At 53.7% G+C, this 24389-nt stretch overlaps 1 long non-coding RNA gene across 1 annotated transcript in view; it reads right to left on the bottom strand.

The window, feature by feature from the left end:
* Positions 1-6791: 6791 nt before the first annotated feature.
* The window catches only part of LOC140396011 (uncharacterized), a 30331-nt gene continuing 12733 nt past the window's right edge, over positions 6792-24389 (bottom strand). The window contains exon 4 of the long non-coding RNA XR_011936427.1: positions 6792-6910. This is a non-coding gene — a long non-coding RNA (uncharacterized lncRNA). The remainder of the gene's footprint in view (positions 6911-24389) is intronic.

The raw sequence follows: 24389 nt of genomic DNA on the forward strand, positions 1-24389 counted from the left end.
AACGTTCACCCCCCTCACAAAACACCCCGGCAACATTCACCCCCAGTCACCTGAAGCAGGAACGCAGGCGAATAGCTGACAATTTCTGATTGAGTCTCGTGTCAGTCGGAGCGTTTCATGGCCCCATCGGACCTCCCTGCGAAACACCTCCAGTAATGTGCACCGCACTGTCGGAGGGTCAGTACTGAGGGAGTGCCGCACTGTCAGAGGGTCAGTACTGAGGGAGTGCTGCACTGTCAGAGGGTCAGTACTGAGGGAGTGCCGCATTGTCAGAGGGTCAGTACTGAGGGAGAGCCGCACCGTCAGAGGGTCAGTACTGAGGGAGTGCTGCACTGTCAGAGGGTCAGTACTGAGGGAGTGCCGCACTGTCAGAGGGTCAGTACTGAGGGAGTGCTGCACTGTCAGAGGGTCAGTACTGAGGGTGTGCCGCACTGTCAGAGGGTCAGTACTGAGGGAGTGCCGCACTGTCAGAGGGTCAGTACTGAGGGAGTGCCGCACTGTCAGAGGGTCAGTACTGAGGGAGTGCTGCACTGTCAGAGGGTCAGTACTGAGGGTGTGCCGCACTGTCAGAGGGTCAGTACTGAGGGAGTGCCGCACTGTCAGAGGGTCAGTACTGAGGGAGTGCCGCACTGTCAGAGGGTCAGTACTGAGGGAGTGCCGCATTGTCAGAGGGTCAGTACTAAGGGAGTGCTGCACTGTCAGAGGGTCAGTACTGAGGGTGTGCCGCACTGTCAGAGGGTCAGTACTGAGGGAGTGCCGCACTGTCAGAGGGTCAGTACTGAGGGAGTGCCGCACTGTCAGAGGGTCAGTACTGAGGGAGTGCCGCATTGTCAGAGGGTCAGTACTGAGGGAGTGCTGCACTGTCAGAGGGTCAGTACTGAGGGAGTGCTGCACTGTCGGAGGGTCAGTACTGAGGGTGTGCCGCACTGTCAGAGGGTCAGTACTGAGGGAGTGCCGCACTGTCAGAGGGTCAGTACTAAGGGAGTGCCGCACTGTCAGAGGGTCTGTACTGAGGGAGTGCCGCACTGTCGGAGGGTCAGTACTGAGGGGGTGCTGCACCGTCAGAGGGTCAGTACTGAGGGAGTGCAGCACTGTCAGAGCGTCAGTACTGAGGGAGTGCCGCACTGTCAGAGGGTCAGTACTGAGGGAGTGCCGCACTGTCAGAGGGTCAGTACTGAGGGAGTGCCGCACTGTCAGAGTGTCAGTACTAAGGGAGTGCCGCACTGTCAGAGTGTCAGTACTGAGGGAGTGCCGCACTGTCAGAGTGTCAGTACTAAGGGAGTGCCGCACTGTCAGAGTGTCAGTACTAAGGGAGTGCCGCACTGTCAGAGGGTCAGTACTGAGGGAGTGCCGCACTGTCAGAGTGTCAGTACTAAGGGAGTGCCGCACTGTCAGAGGGTCAGTACTGAGGGAGTGCCGCACTGTCAGAGGGTCAGTACTGAGGGAGTGCTGCACTGTCAGAGGGTCAGTACTGAGGGAGTGCCGCACTGTCAGAGGGTCAGTACTGAGGGAGTGCCGCACTGTCAGAGGGTCAGTACTGAGGGAGTGCCGCACTGTCAGAGGGTCAGTACTGAGGGAGTGCCGCATTGTCAGAGGGTCAGTACTAAGGGAGTGCTGCACTGTCAGAGGGTCAGTACTGAGGGTGTGCCGCACTGTCAGAGGGTCAGTACTGAGGGAGTGCCGCACTGTCAGAGGGTCAGTACTGAGGGAGTGCCGCACTGTCAGAGGGTCAGTACTGAGGGAGTGCCGCATTGTCAGAGGGTCAGTACTGAGGGAGTGCTGCACTGTCAGAGGGTCAGTACTGAGGGAGTGCTGCACTGTCGGAGGGTCAGTACTGAGGGTGTGCCGCACTGTCAGAGGGTCAGTACTGAGGGAGTGCCGCACTGTCAGAGGGTCAGTACTAAGGGAGTGCCGCACTGTCAGAGGGTCTGTACTGAGGGAGTGCCGCACTGTCGGAGGGTCAGTACTGAGGGGGTGCTGCACCGTCAGAGGGTCAGTACTGAGGGAGTGCAGCACTGTCAGAGCGTCAGTACTGAGGGAGTGCCGCACTGTCAGAGGGTCAGTACTGAGGGAGTGCCGCACTGTCAGAGGGTCAGTACTGAGGGAGTGCCGCACTGTCAGAGTGTCAGTACTAAGGGAGTGCCGCACTGTCAGAGTGTCAGTACTGAGGGAGTGCCGCACTGTCAGAGTGTCAGTACTAAGGGAGTGCCGCACTGTCAGAGTGTCAGTACTAAGGGAGTGCCGCACTGTCAGAGGGTCAGTACTGAGGGAGTGCCGCACTGTCAGAGTGTCAGTACTAAGGGAGTGCCGCACTGTCAGAGGGTCAGTACTGAGGGAGTGCCGCACTGTCAGAGGGTCAGTACTGAGGGAGTGCTGCACTGTCAGAGGGTCAGTACTGAGGGAGTGCCGCATTGTCAGAGGGTCAGTACTGAGGGAGTGCTGCACTGTCAGAGGGTCAGTACTGAGGGAGTGCCGCACTGTCAGAGGGTCAGTACTGAGGGAGTGCTGCACTGTCAGAGGGTCAGTACTGAGGGTGTGCCGCACTGTCAGAGGGTCAGTACTGAGGGAGTGCCGCACTGTCAGAGGGTCAGTACTGAGGGAGTGCCGCACTGTCAGAGGGTCAGTACTGAGGGAGTGCCGCATTGTCAGAGGGTCAGTACTGAGGGAGTGCCGCACTGTCAGAGGGTCAGTACTGAGGGAGTGCTGCACTGTCAGAGGGTCAGTACTGAGGGTGTGCCGCACTGTCAGAGGGTCAGTACTGAGGGAGTGCCGCACTGTCAGAGGGTCAGTACTGAGGGAGTGCCGCACTGTCAGAGGGTCAGTACTGAGGGAGTGCCGCATTGTCAGAGGGTCAGTACTGAGGGAGTGCTGCACTGTCAGAGGGTCAGTACTGAGGGTGTGCCGCACTGTCAGAGGGTCAGTACTGAGGGAGTGCCGCACTGTCAGAGGGTCAGTACTGAGGGAGTGCCGCACTGTCAGAGGGTCAGTACTGAGGGAGTGCCGCATTGTCAGAGGGTCAGTACTGAGGGAGTGCTGCACTGTCAGAGGGTCAGTACTGAGGGAGTGCTGCACTGTCGGAGGGTCAGTACTGAGGGTGTGCCGCACTGTCAGAGGGTCAGTACTGAGGGAGTGCCGCACTGTCAGAGGGTCAGTACTAAGGGAGTGCTGCACTGTCAGAGGGTCTGTACTGAGGGAGTGCCGCACTGTCGGAGGGTCAGTACTGAGGGGGTGCTGCACCGTCAGAGGGTCAGTACTGAGGGAGTGCAGCACTGTCAGAGCGTCAGTACTGAGGGAGTGCCGCACTGTCAGAGGGTCAGTACTGAGGGAGTGCCGCACTGTCAGAGGGTCAGTACTGAGGGAGTGCCGCACTGTCAGAGTGTCAGTACTAAGGGAGTGCCGCACTGTCAGAGTGTCAGTACTGAGGGAGTGCCGCACTGTCAGAGTGTCAGTACTAAGGGAGTGCCGCACTGTCAGAGTGTCAGTACTAAGGGAGTGCCGCACTGTCAGAGGGTCAGTACTGAGGGAGTGCCGCACTGTCAGAGTGTCAGTACTAAGGGAGTGCCGCACTGTCAGAGGGTCAGTACTGAGGGAGTGCCGCACTGTCAGAGGGTCAGTACTGAGGGAGTGCCGCACTGTCAGAGGGTCAGTACTGAGGGAGTGCCGCACTGTCAGAGGGTCAGTACTGAGGGAGTGCCGCACTGTCAGATGGTCAGTACTGAGGGAGTGCCGCACTGTCAGAGTGTCAGTACTAAGGGAGTGCCGCACTGTCAGAGTGTCAGTACTGAGGGAGTGCCGCACTGTCAGAGTGTCAGTACTAAGGGAGTGCCGCACTGTCAGAGTGTCAGTACTAAGGGAGTGCCGCACTGTCAGAGGGTCAGTACTGAGGGAGTGCCGCACTGTCAGAGTGTCAGTACTAAGGGAGTGCCGCACTGTCAGAGGGTCAGTACTGAGGGAGTGCCGCACTGTCAGAGGGTCAGTACTGAGGGAGTGCCGCACTGTCAGAGTGTCAGTACTGAGGGAGTGCCGCACTGTCAGAGGGTCAGTACTGAGGGAGTGCCGCACTGTCAGAGTGTCAGTACTAAGGGAGTGCCGCACTGTCAGAGGGTCAGTACTGAGGGAGTGCCGCACTGTCAGAGGGTCAGTACTGAGGGAGTGCTGCACTGTCAGAGGGTCAGTACTGAGGGAGTGCTGCACTGTCAGAGGGTCAGTACTGAGGGAGTGCCGCACTGTCGGAGGGTCAGTACTGAGGGAGTGGCGCACTGTCAGAGGGTCAGTACTGAGGGAGTGGCGCACTGTCAGAGGGTCAGTACTGAGGGAGTGCCGCACTGTCAGAGTGTCAGTACTGAGGGAGTGCCGCACTGTCAGAGTGTCAGTACTGAGGGAGTGCCGCACTGTCAGAGTGTCAGTACTAAGGGAGTGCCGCACTGTCAGAGTGTCAGTACTAAGGGAGTGCCGCACTGTCAGAGGGTCAGTACTGAGGGAGTGCCGCACTGTCAGAGTGTCAGTACTAAGGGAGTGCCGCACTGTCAGAGGGTCAGTACTGAGGGAGTGCCGCACTGTCAGAGGGTCAGTACTGAGGGAGTGCCGCACTGTCAGAGTGTCAATACTGAGGGAGTGCCGCACTGTCAGAGGGTCAGTACTGAGGGAGTGCCGCACTGTCAGAGGGTCAGTACTAAGGGAGTGCCGCACTGTCAGAGGGTCAGTACTGAGGGAGTGCCGCACTGTCAGAGGGTCAGTACTGAGGGAGTGCTGCACTGTCAGAGGGTCAGTACTGAGGGAGTGCTGCACTGTCAGAGGGTCAGTACTGAGGGAGTGCCGCACTGTCGGAGGGTCAGTACTGAGGGAGTGGCGCACTCTCAGAGGGTCAGTACTGAGGGACTGCGACACTGTCAGAGGGTCAGTACTGAGGGAGTGCCGCACTGTCAGAGGGTCAGCACTGAGGGAGCGCTGCACTGTCAGAGGGTCAGTACTAAGGGAGTGCTGCACTGTCAGAGGGTCAGTCCTGAGGGAGTGCCGCACTGTCAGAGGGTCAGTACTGAGGGAGTGCCGCACTGTCAGAGGGTCAGTACTGAGGGAGTGCCGCAATGTCAGAGGGTCAGTACTGAGGGAGTGCCGCACTGTCAGAGGGTCAGTACAGAGGGAGTGCTGCACTGTCAGAGGGTCAGGACTGAGGGAGTGCTGCACTGTCAGAGGGTCAGTACTGAGGGAGTGCCGCACTGTCAGAGGGTCAGTACTGAGGGAGTGCCGCACTGTCAGAGGGTCAGTACTGAGGGAGTGCCGCAATGTCAGAGGGTCAGTACTGAGGGAGTGCCGCACTGTCAGAGGGTCAGTACAGAGGGAGTGCTGCACTGTCAGAGGGTCAGGACTGAGGGAGTGCTGCACTGTCAGAGGGTCAGTACTGAGGGAGTGCCGCACTGTCAGAGGGTCAGTACTGAGGGAGAGCCGCACTGTCAGAGGGTCAGGACTGAGGGAATGCCGCACTGTCAGAGGGTCAGAACTGAGGGAGTGCCGCCCTGTCAGAGGGTCAGTACTGAGGGAGTGCCGCACTGTTAGAGTTTCAGTACTGAGGGAGTGCTGCACTGTCAGAGGGTCAGTACTGAGGGAGTGCTGCACTGTCAGTGGGTCAGTACTGAGGGAGTGCTGCACTGTCAGAGGGTCAGTACTGAGGGAGTGCTGCACTGTCAGTGGGTCAGTACTGAGGGAGTGCCGCCCTGTCAGTGGGTCAGTACTGAGGGAGTGCCGCACTGTCAGAGGGTCAGTACTGAGGGAGTGCCGCACTGTCAGAGGGTCAGTACTGAGGGAGTGCCGCACGGTCAGAAGGTCAGGACTGAGGGAGTGCTGCACTGTCAGAGGGTCAGTACTGAGGGAGTGCTGCACTGTCAGAGGGTCAGTACTGAGGGAGTGCTGCACTGTCAGAGGGCCAGTACTGAGGGAGTGCTGCACTGTCAGAGGGTCAGTACTGAGGGAGTACCGCACTGTCAGAGGGTCAGAACTGAGGGAGTGCCGCACTGTCAGAGAGTCAGTACTGAGGGAGTGCTGCACTGTCAGAGGGCCAGTACTGAGGGAGTGCTGCACTGTCAGAGGGTCAGTACTGAGGGAGTACCGCACTGTCAGAGCGTCAGAACTGAGGGAGTGCCGCACTGTCAGAGAGTCAGTACTGAGGGAGTGCTGCACTGTCAGAGGGTCAGTACTGAGGGAGCGCCGCACTGTCAGAGGGTCAGTACTGAGGGAGTGCTGCACTGTCAGAGGGTCAGTACTGAGGGAGTGCCGCACTGTCAGAGGGTCAGTACTGAGGGAGTGCCGCACTGTCAGAGGGTCAGTACTGAGGGAGTGCTGCACTGTCAGAGGGTCAGTACTGAGGGAGTGCTGCACTGTCAGAGGGTCAGTACTGAGGGAGTGCCGCTCTGTCAGAGGGTCAGTACTGAGGGAGTGCCGCACTGTCAGAGGGTCAGAACTGAGGGAGTGCCGCACTGTCAGAGAGTCAGTACTGAGGGAGTGCTGCACTGTCAGAGGGTCAGTACTGAGGGAGTGCCGCACTGTCAGAGGGTCAGAACTGAGGGAGTGCTGCACTGTCAGAGGGTCAGAACTGAGGGAGTGCCGCACTGTCAGAGAGTCAGTACTGAGGGAGTGCTGCACTGTCAGAGGGTCAGAACTGAGGGAGTGCTGCACTGTCAGAGGGTCAGTACTGAGGGAGTGCCGCACTGTCAGAGGGTCAGTACTGAGGGAGTGCCGCACTGTCAGAGGGTCAGAACTGAGGGAGCGCCGCACTGTCAGAGAGAGCTCATGCATTATCAATGGAGACACAGTTGGTGTTTTACCTGTCCGACAGTATGGATATGCATTCCAGGCCTTCTCATGGACTACCAGGGATCCTTCAGGAGCAATCAGCCGAATAAACTGCGGCACTTTACTGAGAGAGAAAATAGGGGTTTCTCAACATTAGAACTTTACCAGAACAGAGACATCAAACCCTCCCAGGACAGGTACAGCACGGGGTTAGATACAGAGTAAAGCTCCCTCTACACTGTCCCCATCAAACACTCCCAGGACAGGTCCAGCACGGGGTTAGATACAGAGTAAAGCTCCCTGCACACTGTCCCCATCAAACACTCCCAGGACAGGTACAGCACGGGGTTAGATACAGAGTAAAGCTCCCTCTACACTGTCCCCATCAAACACTCCCAGGACAGGTACAGCACGGGGTTAGATACAGAGTAAAGCTCCCTCTACACTGTCCCCATCAAACACTCCCAGGACTGGTACAGCACGGGGTGAGATACAGAGTAAAGCTCCCTCTACACTGTCCCTATCAAACACTCACAGGACAGGTAGAGCACAGGGTTAGATACAGATAAAAGCTCCCTCCACACTGTCCTCATCAAACACTCCCAGGAAAGGTACAGCAAGGGGTTAGATACAGAGTAAAGCTTCCTCTACACTGTCCCCATCAAACACTCCCAGGACATGTACAGCAGGGGGTTAGATACAGAGTAAAGCTCCCTCTACACTGTCCCCATCAAACACTCCCAGGACAGGTACAGCACGGGGTTAGATACAGAGTAAAGCTCTCTCTACACTGTCCCCATCAAACACTCCCAGGACAGATACAGCACCCGGTTAGATCAAGAGTAAAGCTCCCTCTACACTGTCCCCATCAAACACTCCCAGGACAGGTACAGCAAGGGGTGAGATACAGAGTAAAGCTCCCTCTACACTGTCCCCATCAAATACTCCCAGGACATGTGCAGCACGGGGTGAGATACAGAGTAAAGCTCCCTCTACACTGTCCCCATCAAACACTGCCAGGACAGGTACAGCACGGGGTTAGATACAGAGTAAAGCTTCCTCTACACTCTCACCATCAAACACTCCCAGGACAGGTGCAGCACGGGGTTAGATAGAGAGTAAGGCTTCTCTACACTGTCCCCATCAAACACTCCCATGACAGGTACAGCGCGGGGTTAGATACAGAGTAAAGTTCCCGCCACACTGTCCCCTTCAAACACTCCCAGGACTGGTACAGCACGGGGTTAGATACAGAGTAAAGCTCCCTCTATACTGTCCCCATCAAACACTCCCAGGACAGGTACAGCACAGCGTTAGATACAGAGTAAAGCTCCCTCTACACTGTCCCCATCAAACACTCCCAGGACAAATACAGCACGGGGTTAGATACAGAGTAAAGCTCCCTCTACACTGTCCCCATCAAACACTCCAGGGACAGGTACAGCATGGGGTTAGATATGAAATAAAGCTCCCTCTACACTCTCTCCATCAATACTCCCAGGACAGGTACAGCACGGGGTTAGATACAGAGTAAAGCTCCCTCTACACTGTCCCCATCAAACTCTCCCAGGACAAATACAGCATGGGGTTAGATACAGAGTAAAGTTCCCTCTACACTGTCCCCATCAAACACTCCCAGGACAGGTATAGCACTGGGTTAGATACAGAGAGAAGCTCCCTCTACGATGTCCCCATCAAACACTCCCAGGACAGGTACAGCACGGGGTTAGATACAGAGAGAAGCTCCCTCTACGATGTCCCCGTCAAACACTCCCAGGACAGTTACAGCACGGGGTTAGATACAGAGAGAAGCTCCCTCGACACTGTCCCCATCAAACACTCCCAGGACAGGTGCAGCACGGGGTTAGATACAGAGTAAAGCTCCCTCCACACTGTCCCCATCAAACACTCCCAGGACAGGTACAGCACGGGGTTAGATACAGAGTAAAGCTCCCTCTACACAATCCCCATCAAACACTCCCAGGACAGGTACAGCGCGGGGTTAGATACAGAGTAAAGTTCCCTCCACACTGTCCCCATCAAACACTCCCAGGACGGGTACAGCACAGCGTTAGATACAAAGTAAAGCTCCCTCTCCGCTGTCCCCATCAAACACTCCCAGGACAAATACAGCACGGGGTTAGAAACAGAGTAAAGCTCCCTCTACACTGTCCCCATCAAACGCTCCCATGACAGGCACAGCACGGGGTCAGATACAGAGTAAAGCTCCCTCTACACTGTCCCCATCAAACACTCCCAGGACAGGTACAGCACCGAGTTAGATACAGAGTAAAGCTCCCTCTACACTGTCCCCCATTAAACACTCCCAGGACAGGTACAGCACGGGGTTAGATACAGAGTAAAGCTCCCTCCACACTGTCCCCATCAAACACTCCCAGAACAGGTATAGCACTGGGTTAGATACAGAGAGAAGCTCCCTCTACGCTGTCCCCATCAAACACTCCCAGGACAGGACAGCACGGGGTTAGATACAGAGTAAAGCACCCTCTACACTGTCCCCATCAAACACTCCCAGGACAAATATTGAACGGGGTTTGATACAGAGTAAAGCTGCCTCTACACTGACCCCATCAAACACTCCCAGGACAGGTACAGCACGGGGTTAGATACAGAGTAAAGTTCCCTCTCCACGATCCGCATCAAACACTCCAAGGACAGGTAGAGCACGGGGTTCGATACAGAGTAAAGCTCCCTCTACACTGTCCCCGTCAAACACTCCCAGGACAGTTACAGCACGGGGTTAGATACAGAGAGAAGCTCCCTCGACACAATCCCCATCAAACACTCCCAGGACAGGTACAGCACGGGATTAGATACAGAGTAAAGCTCCCTCTACACTGTCCCCATCAAACACTCCCAGGACTGGTACAGCACGGGGTGAGATACAGAGTAAAGCTCCCTCTACACTGTCCCTATCAAACACTCACAGGACAGGTACAGCACAGGGTTAGATACAGATAAAAGCTCCCTCCACACTGTCCTCATCAAACACTCCCAGGAAAGGTACAGCAAGGGGTTAGATACAGAGTAAAGCTTCCTCTACACTGTCCCCATCAAACACTCCCAGGAGATGTACAGCATGGGGTTAGATACAGAGTAAAGCTCCCTCTACACTGTCCTCATCAAACACTCCCAGGACAGGTACAGCAGGGGGTTAGATACAGAGTAAAGCTCACTCTACACTGTCCCCATCAAACACTCCCAGGACAGGTACAGCACGGGGTTAGATACAGAGTAAAGCTCCCTCTACACTGTCCCCATCAAACACTCCCAGGACAGGTACAGCACGGGGTTAGATACAGAGTAAAGCTCCCTCTACACTGTCCCCATCAAACACTCCCAGGACAGGTACAGCACGGGGTTAGATACAGAGTAAAGCTCCCTCTACACTGTCCCCATCAAACACTCCCAGGACAGGTACAGCACGGGGTTAGATACAGAGTAAAGCTCCCTCTACACTGTCCCCATCAAACACTCCCAGGACAGGTACAGCACGGGGTTAGATACAGAGTAAAGCTCCCTCTACACTGTCCCCATCAAACACTCCCAGGACAGGTACAGCACGGGGTTAGATACAGAGTAAAGCTCTCTCTACACTGTCCCCATCAAACACTCCCAGGACAGGTACAGCACCCGGTTAGATCAAGAGTAAAGCTCCCTCTACACTGTCCCCATCAAACACTCCCAGGACAGGTACAGCAAGGGGTGAGATACAGAGTAAAGCTCCCTCTACACTGTCCCCATCAAACACTCCCAGGACAGGTACAGCAAGGGGTGAGATACAGAGTAAAGCTCCCTCTACACTGTCCCCATCAAACACTGCCAGGACAGGTACAGCACGGGGTTAGATACAGAGTAAAGCTCCCTCTACACTGTCCCCATCAAACACTGCCAGGACAGGTACAGCACGGGGTTAGATACAGAGTAAAGCTCCCTCTACACTGTCCCCATCAAACACTGCCAGGACAGGTACAGCACGGGGTTAGATACAGAGTAAAGCTTCCTCTACAGTCTCACCATCAAACACTCCCAGGACAGGTGCAGCACGGGGTTAGATACAGAGTAAGGCTTCTCTACACTGTCCCCATCAAACACTCCCAGGACATGTACAGCGCGGGGTTAGATACAGAGTAAAGTTCCCTCTACACTGTCCCCATCAAACACTCCCATGACAGGTACAGCGCGGGGTTAGATACAGAGTAAAGTTCCCGCCACACTGTCCCCTTCAAACACTCCCAGGACTGGTACAGCACGGGGTTAGATACAGAGTAAAGCTCCCTCTACACTGTCCCCATCAAACACTCACAGGACAGGTACAGCATGGGGTTAGATACAGAGTAAAGCTGTCTCTGCACAGTCCCCATCAAACACTCCCAGGACAGGTACAGCACAGCGTTAGATACAAAGTAAAGCTCCCTCTCCGCTGTCCCCATCAAACACTCCCAGGACAAATACAGCACGGGGTTAGATACAGAGTAAAGCTCCCTCTGCACTGTCCCCATCAAACACTCCAGGGACAGGTACAGCATGGGGTTAGATATAGAGTCATAGAGATATAGAATTTACAGTGCAGAAGGAGGCCATTCGGCCCATCGAGTCTGCACCGGCTCTTGGAAAGAGCACCCTATCCAAGCCCACACCTCCACCCTATCCCCATAACCCAGTAACCCCACTCAACCAACCCTAAGGGCAATTTTTTGGACACTATGGGCAACTTAGCATGGCCAATCCACCTAACCTGCACATCTTTGGACTGATGAAATAAAGCTCCCTCTACACTCTCTCCATCAATACTCCCAGGACAGGTACAGCACGGGGTTAGATACAGAGTAAAGCTCCCTCTACACTGTCCCCATCAAACTCTCCCAGGACAAATACAGCATGGGGTTAGATACAGAGTAAAGTTCCCTCGACACTGTCCCCATCAAACACTTCAGGGACAGGTACAGCACAGCGTTAGATACAAAGTAAAGCTCCCTCTCCGCTGTCCCCATCAAACACTCCCAGGACAAATACAGCACGGGGTTAGAAACAGAGTAAAGCTCCCTCTACACTGTCCCAATCAAACGCTCCCATGACAGGCACAGCACGGGGTCAGATACAGAGTAAAGCTCCCTCTACACTGTCCCCATCAAACACTCCCAGGACAGGTACAGCACCGAGTTAGATACAGAGTAAAGCTCCCTCTACACTGTCCCCCATCAAACACTCCCAGGACAGGTACAGCACGGGGTTAGATACAGAGTAAAGCTCCCTCCACACTGTCCCCATCAAACACTCCCAGGACAGGTACAGCACGGGGTTAGATACAGAGTAAAGCTCCCTCTACACTGTCCCCATCAAACACTCCCAGGACTGGTACAGCACGGGGTTAGATACAGAGTAAAGCTCCCTCTACACTGTCCCCATCAAACACTCCCAGGACAGGTACAGCACGGGGTTAGATACAGAGTAAAGCTCCCTCTACACTGTCCCCATCAAACACTCCCAGGACAGGTACAGCACGGGGTTAGATACAGAGTAAAGCTCTCTCTACACTGTCCCCATCAAACACTCCCAGGACAGGTACAGCACCCGGTTAGATCAAGAGTAAAGCTCCCTCTACACTGTCCCCATCAAACACTCCCAGGACAGGTACAGCAAGTGGTGAGATACAGAGTAAAGCTCCCTCTACACTGTCCCCATCAAATACTCCCAGGACAGGTACAGCACGGGGTTAGATACAGAGTAAAGCTCCCTCTACACTGTCCCCATCAAACACTCCCAGGACAGGTACAGCACGGGGTTAGATACAGAGTAAAGCTTCCTCTACACTCTCACCATCAAACACTCCCAGGACAGGTGCAGCACGGGGTTAGATACAGAGTAAGGCTTCTCTACACTGTCCCCATCAAACACTCCCATGACCGGTACAGCGCGGGGTTAGATACAGAGTAAAGTTCCCGCCACACTGTCCCCTTCAAACACTCCCAGGACTGGTACAGCACGGGGTTAGATACAGAGTAAAGCTCCCTCTACACTGTCCCCATCAAACACTCCCAGGACAGGTGCAGCACGGGGTTAGATACAGAGTAAAGTTGCCTCCACACTGTCCCCATCAAACACTCCCAGGACAGGTACAGCACGGGGTTAGATACAGAGTAAAGCTCCCTCCACACTGTCCCCATCAAACACTCCCAGAACAGGTATAGCACTGGGTTAGATACAGAGAGAAACTCCCTCTACGCTGTCCCCATCAAACACTCCCAGGACAGGTACAGCACGGGGTTAGATACAGAGTAAAGCACCCTCTACACTGTCCCCATCAAACACTCCCAGGACAAATATTGCACGGGGTTTGATACAGAGTAAAGCTGCCTCTACACTGACCCCATCAAACACTCCCAAGACAGGTACAGCACGGGGTTAGATACAGAGTAAAGTTCCCTCTCCACGATCCCCATCAAACACTCCCAGGACAGGTACAGCACGGGGTTCGATACAGAGTAAAGCTCCCTCTACACTGTCCCCGTCAAACACTCCCAGGACAGTTACAGCACGGGGTTAGATACAGAGAGATGCTCCCTCGACACAATCCCCATCAAACACTCCCAGGACAGGTACAGCACGGGGTTAGATACAGAGTAATGCTCCCTCTACACTGTCCCCATCAAACACTCCCAGGACTGGTACAGCACGGGGTGAGATACAGAGTAAAGCTCCCTCTACACTGTCCCTATCAAACACTCCCAGGACAGGTACAGCACGGGGTTAGATACAGAGTAAAGCTCCCTCTACACTGTCCCCATCAAACACTCCCAGGACAGGTACAGCACGGGGTTAGAAAGAGAGTAAAGCTCTCTCTACACTGTCCCCATCAAACACTCCCAGGACAGGTACAGCACCCGGTTAGATCAAGAGTAAAGCTCCCTCTACACTGTCCCCATCAAACACTCCCAGGACAGGCACAGCAAGGGGTGAGATACAGAGTAAAGCTCCCTCTACACTGTCCCCATCAAACACTCCCAGGACAGGTACAGCAAGGGGTTAGATACAGAGTAAAGCTCCCTCTACACTGTCCCCATCAAATACTCCCAGGACAGGTGCAGCACGGGGTTAGATACAGAGTAAAGCTCCCTCTACACTGTCCCCATCAAACACTCACAGGACAGGTACAGCATGGGGTTAGATACAGAGTAAGGCTTCTCTACACTGTCCCCATCAAACACTCCCAGGACAGGTACAGCACGGGGTTAGATACAGAGTAAAGCTCCCTCTACACTGTCCCCATCAAACACTCCCAGGACAGGTACAGCACAGCGTTAGATACAAAGTAAAGCTCCCTCTCCGCTGTCCCCATCAAACACTCCCAGGACAAATACAGCACGGGGTTAGATACAGAGTAAAGCTCCCTCTACACTGTCCCCATCAAACACTCCAGGGACAGGTACAGCATGGGGTTAGATATGAAATAAAGCTACCTCTACACTCTCTCCATTAATACTCCCAGGACAGGTACAGCACGGGGTTAGATACAGAGTAAAGCTCCCTCTACACTGTCCCCATCAAACTCTCCCAGGACAAATACAGCATGGGGTTAGATACAGAGTAAAGTTTCCTCTACACTGTCCCCATCAAACACTTCAGGGACAGGTACAGCACAGCGTTAGATACAAAGTAAAGCTCCCTCTCCGCTGTCCCCATCAAACACTCGCAGGATAAATACAGCACGGGGTTAGAAACAGAGTAAAGCTCCCTCTACACTGTCCCAATCAAACGCTCCCATGACAGGCACAGCACGGGGTCAGATACAGAGTAAAGCTCCCTCTACACTGTCCCCATCAAACACTCCCAGGACAGGTACAGCACCGAGTTAGATACAGAGTAAAGCTCCCTCTCCACTGTCCCCCATCAAACACTCCCAGGACAGGTACAGCACGGGGTTAGATACAGAGTAAAGCTCCCTCCACACTGTCCCCATCAAACACTCCCAGGACAGGTATAGCACTGGGTTAGACACAGAGAGAAGCTTCCTCTACGCAGTCCCCATCAAACACTCCCAGGACAGGTACAGCACGGGGTTAGATACAGAGTAAAGATCCATCTACACTGTCACCATCAAACACTCCCAGGACAGGTACAGCACGGGGTTAGATACAGAGGAAAGCTCCCTCTACACAATCCCCATCAAACACTCTCAGGACAGGTACAGCGCGGGGTTAGATACAGAGTAAAGCTCCCTCTGCGCTGTCACCATCAAACACTCCTAGGACAGGTACAGCACGGGGTTCGATCAAGAGTAAAGCTCCCTCTACACTGTCCCCATCAAACACTCCCAGGACAGGTACAGCACGGGGTTAGATACAGAGTAAAGCTGCCTCTACACTGACCCCATCAAACACTCCCAGGACAGGTACAGCACGGGGTTAGATACAGAGTAAAGTTCCCTCTACACTGTCCCCGTCAAACACTCCCAGGACAGTTACAGCACGGGGTTAGATACAGAGAGAAGCTCCCGCGACACTGTCCCCATCAAACACTCGCAGGACAGGTGCAGCACGGGGTTAGATACAGAGTAAAGTTCCCTCCACACTGTCCCCATCAAACACTCCCAGGACAGGTACAGCACGGGGTTAGATACAGAGTAAAGCTCCCTCTACACTGTCCCCGTCAAACACTCCCAGGACAGTTACAGCACGGGGTTAGATACAGAGAGAAGCTCCCTCGACACTGTCCCCATCAAACACTCCCAGGACAGGTGCAGCACGGGGTTAGATACAGAGTAAAGCTCCCTCCACACTGTCCCCATCAAACACTCCCAGGACAGGTACAGCACGGGGTTAGATACAGAGTAAAGCTCCCTCTACACAATCCCCATCAAACACTCCCAGGACTGGTACAGCGCGGGGTTTAGATACAGAGTAAAGTTCCCTCCACACTGTCCCCATCAAACACTCCTAGGACAGGTGCAGCATGGGGTTAGATACAGAGTAAAGCTCCCTCTACACTGTCCCCATCAAACACTCCCAGGACAGGTACAGCACGAGGTTAGATCAAGAGTAAAGCTCCCTCTGCACTGTCCCCATCAAACACTCCCAGGACAGGTACAGCACGGGGTTAGATACAGAGTAAAGCTCCCTCTACACTGTCCCCATCAAACACTCCCAGGACAGGTACAGCACGGGGTTAGATACAGAGTAAAGCTCCCTCTACACTGTCCCCATCAAACACTCCCAGGACAGGTACAGCACGGGGTGAGATACAGTGTACAGCTCCCTCTACACTGTCCCCATCAAACACTCCCAGGACAGGTACAGCACGGGGTGAGATACAGAGTAAAGCTCCCTCTACACTGTCCCCATCAAACACTCCCAGGACAGGTACAGCACGGGGTTAGATACAGAGTAAAGCTCCCTCTACACTGTCCCCATCAAACACACCCAGGACAGGTACAGCACGGGGTTAGATACAGAGTAAAGCTCCCTCTACACTGTCCCCATCAAACACTCCCAGGACAGGTACAGCACGGGGTTAGATACAGAGTAAAGCTCCCTCTACACTGTCCCCATCAAACACTCCCAGGACAGGTACAGCACGGGGTGAGATACAGAGTAAAGCTCCCTCTACACTGTCCCCATCAAACACTCCCACGACAGGTACAGCACGGGGTTAGATACAGAGTAAAGCTTCCTCTACACTCTCACCATCAAACACTCCCAGGACAGGTGCAGCACGGGGTTAGATACAGAGTAAGGCTTCTCTACACTGTCCCCATCAAACACTCCCATGACAGGTACAGCGCGGGGTTAGATACAGAGTAAAGCTCCCTCTACACTGTCCCCATCAAACACTCCCAGGACAGGTACAGCACGGGGTTAGATACAAAGTAAAGCTCCCTCTCCGCTGTCCCCATCAAACACTCCCAGGACAAATACAGCACGGGGTTAGATACAGAGTAAAGCTTCCTCTACACTCTCACCATCAAACACTCCCAGGACAGGTACAGCACCGAGTTAGATACAGAGTAAAGCTCCCTCTCCACTGTCCCCCATCAAACACTCCCAGGACAGGTACAGCACGGCGTTAGATACAGAGTAAAGCTCCCTCCACACTGTCCCCATCAAACACTCCCAGGACAGGTATAGCACTGGGTTAGACACAGAGTGAAGCTTCCTCTACGCAGTCCCCATCAAACACTCCCAGGACAGGTACAGCACGGGGTTAGATACAGAGTAAAGATCCATCTACACTGTCACCATCAAACACTCCCAGGACAGGTACAGCACGGGGTTAGATACAGAGTAAAGCTCCCTCTACACAATCCCCATCAAACACTCTCAGGACAGGTACAGCGCGGGGTTAGATACAGAGTAAAGCTCCCTCTGCGCTGTCACCATCAAACACTCCTAGGACAGGTACAGCACGGGGTTCGATCAAGAGTAAAGCTCCCTCTGCACTGTCCCCATCAAACACTCCCAGGACAGGTACAGCACGGGGTTAGATACAGATTAAAGCTCCCTCTACACTGTCCCCATCAAACACTCCCAGGACAGGTACAGCACGGGGTTAGATACAGAGTAAAGCTGCCTCTACACTGACCCCATCAAACACTCCCAGGACAGGTACAGCACGGGGTTAGATACAGAGTAAAGTTCCCTCTACACTGTCCCCGTCAAACAATCCCAGGACAGTTACAGCACGGGGTTAGATACAGAGAGAAGCTCCCTCGACACTGTCCCCATCAAACACTCCCAGGACAGGTGCAGCACGGGGTTAGATACAGAGTAAAGTTCCCTCCACACTGTCCCCATCAAACACTCCCAGGACAGGTACAGCACGGGGTTAGATACAGAGTAAAGCTCCCTCTACACTGTCCCCGTCAAACACTCCCAGGACAGTTACAGCACGGGGTTAGATACAGAGAGAAGCTCCCTCGACACTGTCCCCATCAAACACTCCCAGGACAGGTGCAGCACGGGGTTAGATACAGAGTAAAGCTCCCTCCACACTGTCCCCATCAAACACTCCCAGGACAGGTACAGCACGGGGTTAGATACAGAGTAAAGCTCCCTCTACACAATCCCCATCAAACACTCCCAGGACTGGTACAGCGCGGGGTTTAGATACAGAGTAAAGTTCCCTCCACACTGTCCCCATCAAACACTCCTAGGACAGGTGCAGCATGGGGTTAGATACAGAGTAAAGCTCCCTCTACACTGTCCCCATCAAACACTCCCAGGACAGGTACAGCACGAGGTTAGATCAAGAGTAAAGCTCCCTCTGCACTGTCCCCATCAAACACTCCCAGGACAGGTACAGCACGGGGTTAGATACAGAGTAAAGCTCCCTCTACACTGTCCCCATCAAACACTCCCAGGACAGGTACAGCACGGGGTTAGATACAGAGTAAAGCTCCCTCTACACTGTCCCCATCAAACACTCCCAGGACAGGTACAGCACGGGGTGAGATACAGTGTACAGCTCCCTCTACACTGTCCCCATCAAACACTCCCAGGACAGGTACAGCACGGGGTGAGATACAGAGTAAAGCTCCCTCTACACTGTCCCCATCAAACACTCCCAGGACAGGTACAGCACGGGGTTAGATACAGAGTAAAGCTCCCTCTACACTGTCCCCATCAAACACACCCAGGACAGGTACAGCACGGGGTTAGATACAGAGTAAAGCTCCCTCTACACTGTCCCCATCAAACACTCCCAGGACAGGTACAGCACGGGGTTAGATACAGAGTAAAGCTCCCTCTACACTGTCCCCATCAAACACTCCCAGGACAGGTACAGCACGGGGTGAGATACAGAGTAAAGCTCCCTCTACACTGTCCCCATCAAACACTCCCACGACAGGTACAGCACGGGGTTAGATACAGAGTAAAGCTTCCTCTACACTCTCACCATCAAACACTCCCAGGACAGGTGCAGCACGGGGTTAGATACAGAGTAAGGCTTCTCTACACTGTCCCCATCAAACACTCCCATGACAGGTACAGCGCGGGGTTAGATACAGAGTAAAGCTCCCTCTACACTGTCCCCATCAAACACTCCCAGGACAGGTACAGCACGGGGTTAGATACAGAGTAAAGCTGTCTCTGCACAGTCCCCATCAAACACTCCCAGGACAGGTACAGCACGGGGTTAGATACAAAGTAAAGCTCCCTCTCCGCTGTCCCCATCAAACACTCCCAGGACAAATACAGCACGGGGTTAGATACAGAGTAAAGCTCCCTCTACACTGTCCCCATCAAACACTCCAGGGACAGGTACAGCATGGGGTTAGATATGAAATAAAGCTCCCTCTACACTCTCTCCATCAATACTCCCAGGACAGGTACAGCACGGGGTTAGATACAGAGTAAAGCTCGTTCTACACTGTCCCCATCAAACTCTCCCAGGACAAATACAGCATGGGGTTAGATACAGAGTAAAGTTCCCTCTACACTGTCCCCATCAAACACTTCAGGGACAGGTACAGCACAGCGTTAGATACAAAGTAAAGCTCCCTCTCCGCTGTCCCCATCAAACACTCCCAGGACAAATACAGCACGGGGTTAGAAACAGAGTAAAGCTCCCTCTCCACTGTCCCAATCAAACGCTCCCATGACAGGCACAGCACGGGGTCAGATACAGAGTAAAGCTCCCTCTACACTGTCCCCATCAAACACTCCCAGGACAGGTACAGCACCGAGTTAGATACAGAGTAAAGCTCACTCTACACTGTCCCCCATCAAACACTCCCAGGACAGGTACAGCACGGGGTTAGATACAGAGTAAAGCTCCCTCCACACTGTCCCCATCAAACACTCCCAGGACAGGTATAGCACTGGGTTAGATACAGAGAGAAGCTCCCTCTCCGCTGTCCCCATCAAACACTCCCAGGACAGGTACAGCACGGGGTTAGATACAGAGTAAAGATCCATCTACACTGTCACCATCAAACACTCCCAGGACAGGTACAGCACGGGGTTAGATACAGAGTAAAGCTCCCTCTACACTGTCCCCATCAAACACTCCCAGGACAGGTACAGCACGGGGTGAGATACAGAGTAAAGCTCCCTCTACACTGTCCCCATCAAACACTCCCAGGACAGGTACAGCACGGGGTTAGATACAGAGTAAAGCTTCCTCTACACTCTCACCATCAAACACTCCCAGGACAGGTGCAGCACGGGGTTAGATACAGAGTAAGGCTTCTCTACACTGTCCCCATCAAACACTCCCATGACAGGTACAGCGCGGGGTTAGATACAGAGTAAAGCTCCCTCTGCGCTGTCACCATCAAACACTCCTAGGACAGGTACAGCACGGGGTTAGATCAAGAGTAAAGCTCCCTCTGCACTGTCCCCATCAAACACTCCCAGGACAGGTACAGCACGGGGTTAGATACAGATTAAAGCTCCCTCTACACTGTCCCCATCAAACACTCCCAGGACAGGTACAGCACGGGGTTAGATACAGAGTAAAGCTGCCTCTACACTGACCCCATCAAACACTCCCAGGACAGGTACAGCACGGGGTTAGATACTGAGTAAAGTTCCCTCTACACTGTCCCCGTCAAACACTCCCAGGACAGTTACAGCACGGGGTTAGATACAGAGAGAAGCTCCCTCGACACTGTCCCCATCAAACACTCCCAGGACAGGTGCAGCACGGGGTTAGATACAGAGTAAAGTTCCCTCCACACTGTCCCCATCAAACACTCCCAGGACAGGTACAGCACGGGGTGAGATACAGAGTAAAGCTCCCTCGACACTGTCCCCGTCAAACACTCCCAGGACAGTTACAGCACGGGGTTAGATACAGAGAGAAGCTCCCTCGACACTGTCCCCATCAAACACTCCCAGGACAGGTGCAGCACGGGGTTAGATACAGAGTAAAGCTCCCTCCACACTGTCCCCATCAAATACTCCCAGGACAGGTACAGCACGGGGTTAGATACAGAGTAAAGCTCCCTCTACACAATCCTCATCAAACACTCCCAGGACTGGTACAGCGCGGGGTTAGATACAGAGTAAAGTTCCCTCCACACTGTCCCCATCAAACACTCCCAGGACAGGTACAGCACGGGGTTAGATACAGAGTAAAGCTCCCTCTACACTGTCCCCATCACACACTCCCAGGACAGGTACAGCACGGGGTTCGATACAGAGTAAAGCTCCCTCTACACCGTCACCATCAAACACTCCTAGGACAGGTACAGCACGAGGTTAGATCAAGAGTAAAGCTCCCTCTGCACTGTCCCCATCAAACACTCCCAGGACAGGTACAGCACGGGGTTAGATACAGATTAAAGCTCCCTCTACACTGTCCCCATCAAACACTCCCACGACAGGTACAGCACGGGGTGAGATACAGAGTAACGCACCCTCTACACTGTCCCCATCAAACACTCCCAGGACAAATATTGCACGGGGTTAGATACAGAGTAAAGCTGCCTCTACACTGACCCCATCAAACACTCCCAGGACAGGTACAGCACGGGGTTAGAGACAGAGTAAAGTTCCCTCTCCACGATCCCCATCAAACAGTCCCAGGACAGGTACAGCACAGGGTTAGATACAGAGTAAAGCTCCCTCTACACAATCCCCATCAAACACTCCCAGGACAGGTACAGCACGGGGTGAGATACAGAGTAAAGCTCCCTCTACACTGTCCCTATCAAACACTCACAGGACAGGTACAGCACAGGGTTAGATACAGATAAAAGCTCCCTCCACACTGTCCTCATCAAACACTCCCAGGAAAGGTACAGCAAGGGGTTAGATACAGAGTAAAGCTTCCTCTACACTGTCCCCATCAAACACTCCCAGGACAGGTACAGCACCCGGTTAGATCAAGAGTAAAGCTCCCTCTGCATTGTCCGCATCAAACACTCCCAGGACAGGGACAGCAAGGGGTGAGATACAGAGTAAAGCTCCCTCTACACTGTCCCCATCAAACACTCCCAGGACAGGTACGGCACGGGGTGAGATACAGAGTAAAGCTTCCTCTACACTGTCCCCATCAAACACTCCCAGGACAGGTATAGCACTGGGTTAGATACAGAGTAAAGCTCCCTCTACACAATCCCCATCAAACACTCCCAGGACAGGTACAGCGCGGGGTTAGATACAGAGTAAAGCTCCCTCTGCGCTGTCACCATCAAACACTCCTAGGACAGGTACAGCACGGGGTTCGATCAAGAGTAAAGCTCCCTCTGCACTGTCCCCATCAAACACTCCCAGGACAGGTACAGCACGGGGTTAGATACAGATTAAAGCTCCCTCTACACTGTCCCCATCAAACACTCCCAGGACAGGTACAGCACGGGGTTAGATACAGAGTAAAGCTGCCTCTACACTGACCCCATCAAACACTCCCAGGACAGGTACAGCACGGGGTTAGATACAGAGTAAAGTTCCCTCTACACTGTCCCCGTCAAACACTCCCAGGACAGTTACAGCACGGGGTTAGATACAGAGAGAAGCTCCCTCGACACTGTCCCCATCAAACACTCCCAGGACAGGTGCAGCACGGGGTTAGATACAGAGTAAAGTTCCCTCCACACTGTCCCCATCAAACACTCCCAGGACAGGTACAGCACGGGGTTAGATACAGAGTAAAGCTCCCTCTACACTGTCCCCGTTAAACACTCCCAGGACAGTTACAGCACGGGGTTAGATACAGAGAGAAGCTCCCTCGACACTGTCCCCATCAAACACTCCCAGGACAGGTGCAGCACGGGGTTAGATACAGAGTAAAGCTCCCTCCACACTGTCCCCATCAAACACTCCCAGGACAGGTACAGCACGGGGTTAGATACAGAGTAAAGCTCCCTCTACACAATCCCCATCAAACACTCCCAGGACTGGTACAGCGCGGGGTTTAGATACAGAGTAAAGTTCCCTCCACACTGTCCCCATCAAACACTCCTAGGACAGGTGCAGCATGGGGTTAGATACAGAGTAAAGCTCCCTCTACACTGTCCCCATCAAACACTCCCAGGACAGGTACAGCACGAGGTTAGATCAAGAGTAAAGCTCCCTCTGCACTGTCCCCATCAAACACTCCCAGGACAGGTACAGCACGGGGTTAGATACAGAGTAAAGCTCCCTCTACACTGTCCCCATCAAACACTCCCAGGACAGGTACAGCACGGGGTGAGATACAGAGTACAGCTCCCTCTACACTGTCCCCATCAAACACTCCCAGGACAGGTACAGCACGGGGTGAGATACAGAGTAAAGCTCCCTCTACACTGTCCCCATCAAACACTCCCAGGACAGGTACAGCACGGGGTTAGATACAGAGTAAAGCTCCCTCTACACTGTCCCCATCAAACACACCCAGGACAGGTACAGCACGGGGTTAGATACAGAGTAAAGCTCCCTCTACACTGTCCCCATCAAACACTCCCAGGACAGGTACAGCACGGGGTTAGATACAGAGTAAAGCTCCCTCTACACTGTCCCCATCAAACACTCCCAGGACAGGTACAGCACGGGGTGAGATACAGAGTAAAGCTCCCTCTACACTGTCCCCATCAATCACTCCCAGGACAGGTACAGCACGGGGTTAGATACAAAGTAAAGCTTCCTCTACACTCTCACCATCAAACACTCCCAGGACAGGTGCAGCACGGGGTTAGATACAGAGTAAGGCTTCTCTACACTGTCCCCATCAAACACTCCCATGACAGGTACAGCGCGGGGTTAGATACAGAGTAAAGCTCCCTCTACACTGTCCCCATCAAACACTCCCAGGACAGGTACAGCACAGCGTTAGATACAAAGTAAAGCTCCCTCTCCGCTGTCCCCATCAAACACTCCCAGGACAAATACAGCACGGGGTTAGATACAGAGTAAAGCTCCCTCTACACTGTCCCCATCAAACACTCCAGGGACAGGTACAGCATGGGGTTAGATATGAAATAAAGCTCCCTCTACACTCTCTCCATCAATACTCCCAGGACAGGTACAGCACGGGGTTAGATACAGAGTAAAGCTCCCTCTACACTGTCCCCATCAAACTCTCCCAGGACAAATACAGCATGGGGTTAGATACAGAGTAAAGTTCCCTCTACACTGTCCCCATCAAACACTTCAGGGACAGGTACAGCACAGCGTTAGATACAGAGTAAAGTTCCCTCTACACTGTCCCCGTCAAACACTCCCAGGACAGTTACAGCACGGGGTTAGATACAGAGAGAAGCTCCCTCGACACTGTCCCCATCAAACACTCCCAGGACAGGTGCAGCACGGGGTTAGATACAGAGTAAAGTTCCCTCCACACTGTCCCCATCAAACACTCCCAGGACAGGTACAGCACGGGGTTAGATACAGAGTAAAGCTCCCTCTACACTGTCCCCGTCAAACACTCCCAGGACAGTTGCAGCACGGGGTTAGATACAGAGAGAAGCTCCCTCGACACTGTCCCCATCAAACACTCCCAGGACAGGTGCAGCACGGGGTTAGATACAGAGTAAAGCTCCCTCCACACTGTCCCCATCAAACACTCCCAGGACAGGTACAGCACGGGGTTAGATACAGAGTAAAGCTCCCTCTACACAATCCCCATCAAACACTCCCAGGACTGGTACAGCGCGGGGT

This window comes from Scyliorhinus torazame, chromosome 19 (assembly GCF_047496885.1).
Source record: "Scyliorhinus torazame isolate Kashiwa2021f chromosome 19, sScyTor2.1, whole genome shotgun sequence".
In the NCBI taxonomy this organism is placed as follows: Eukaryota; Metazoa; Chordata; class Chondrichthyes; order Carcharhiniformes; family Scyliorhinidae; genus Scyliorhinus; species Scyliorhinus torazame.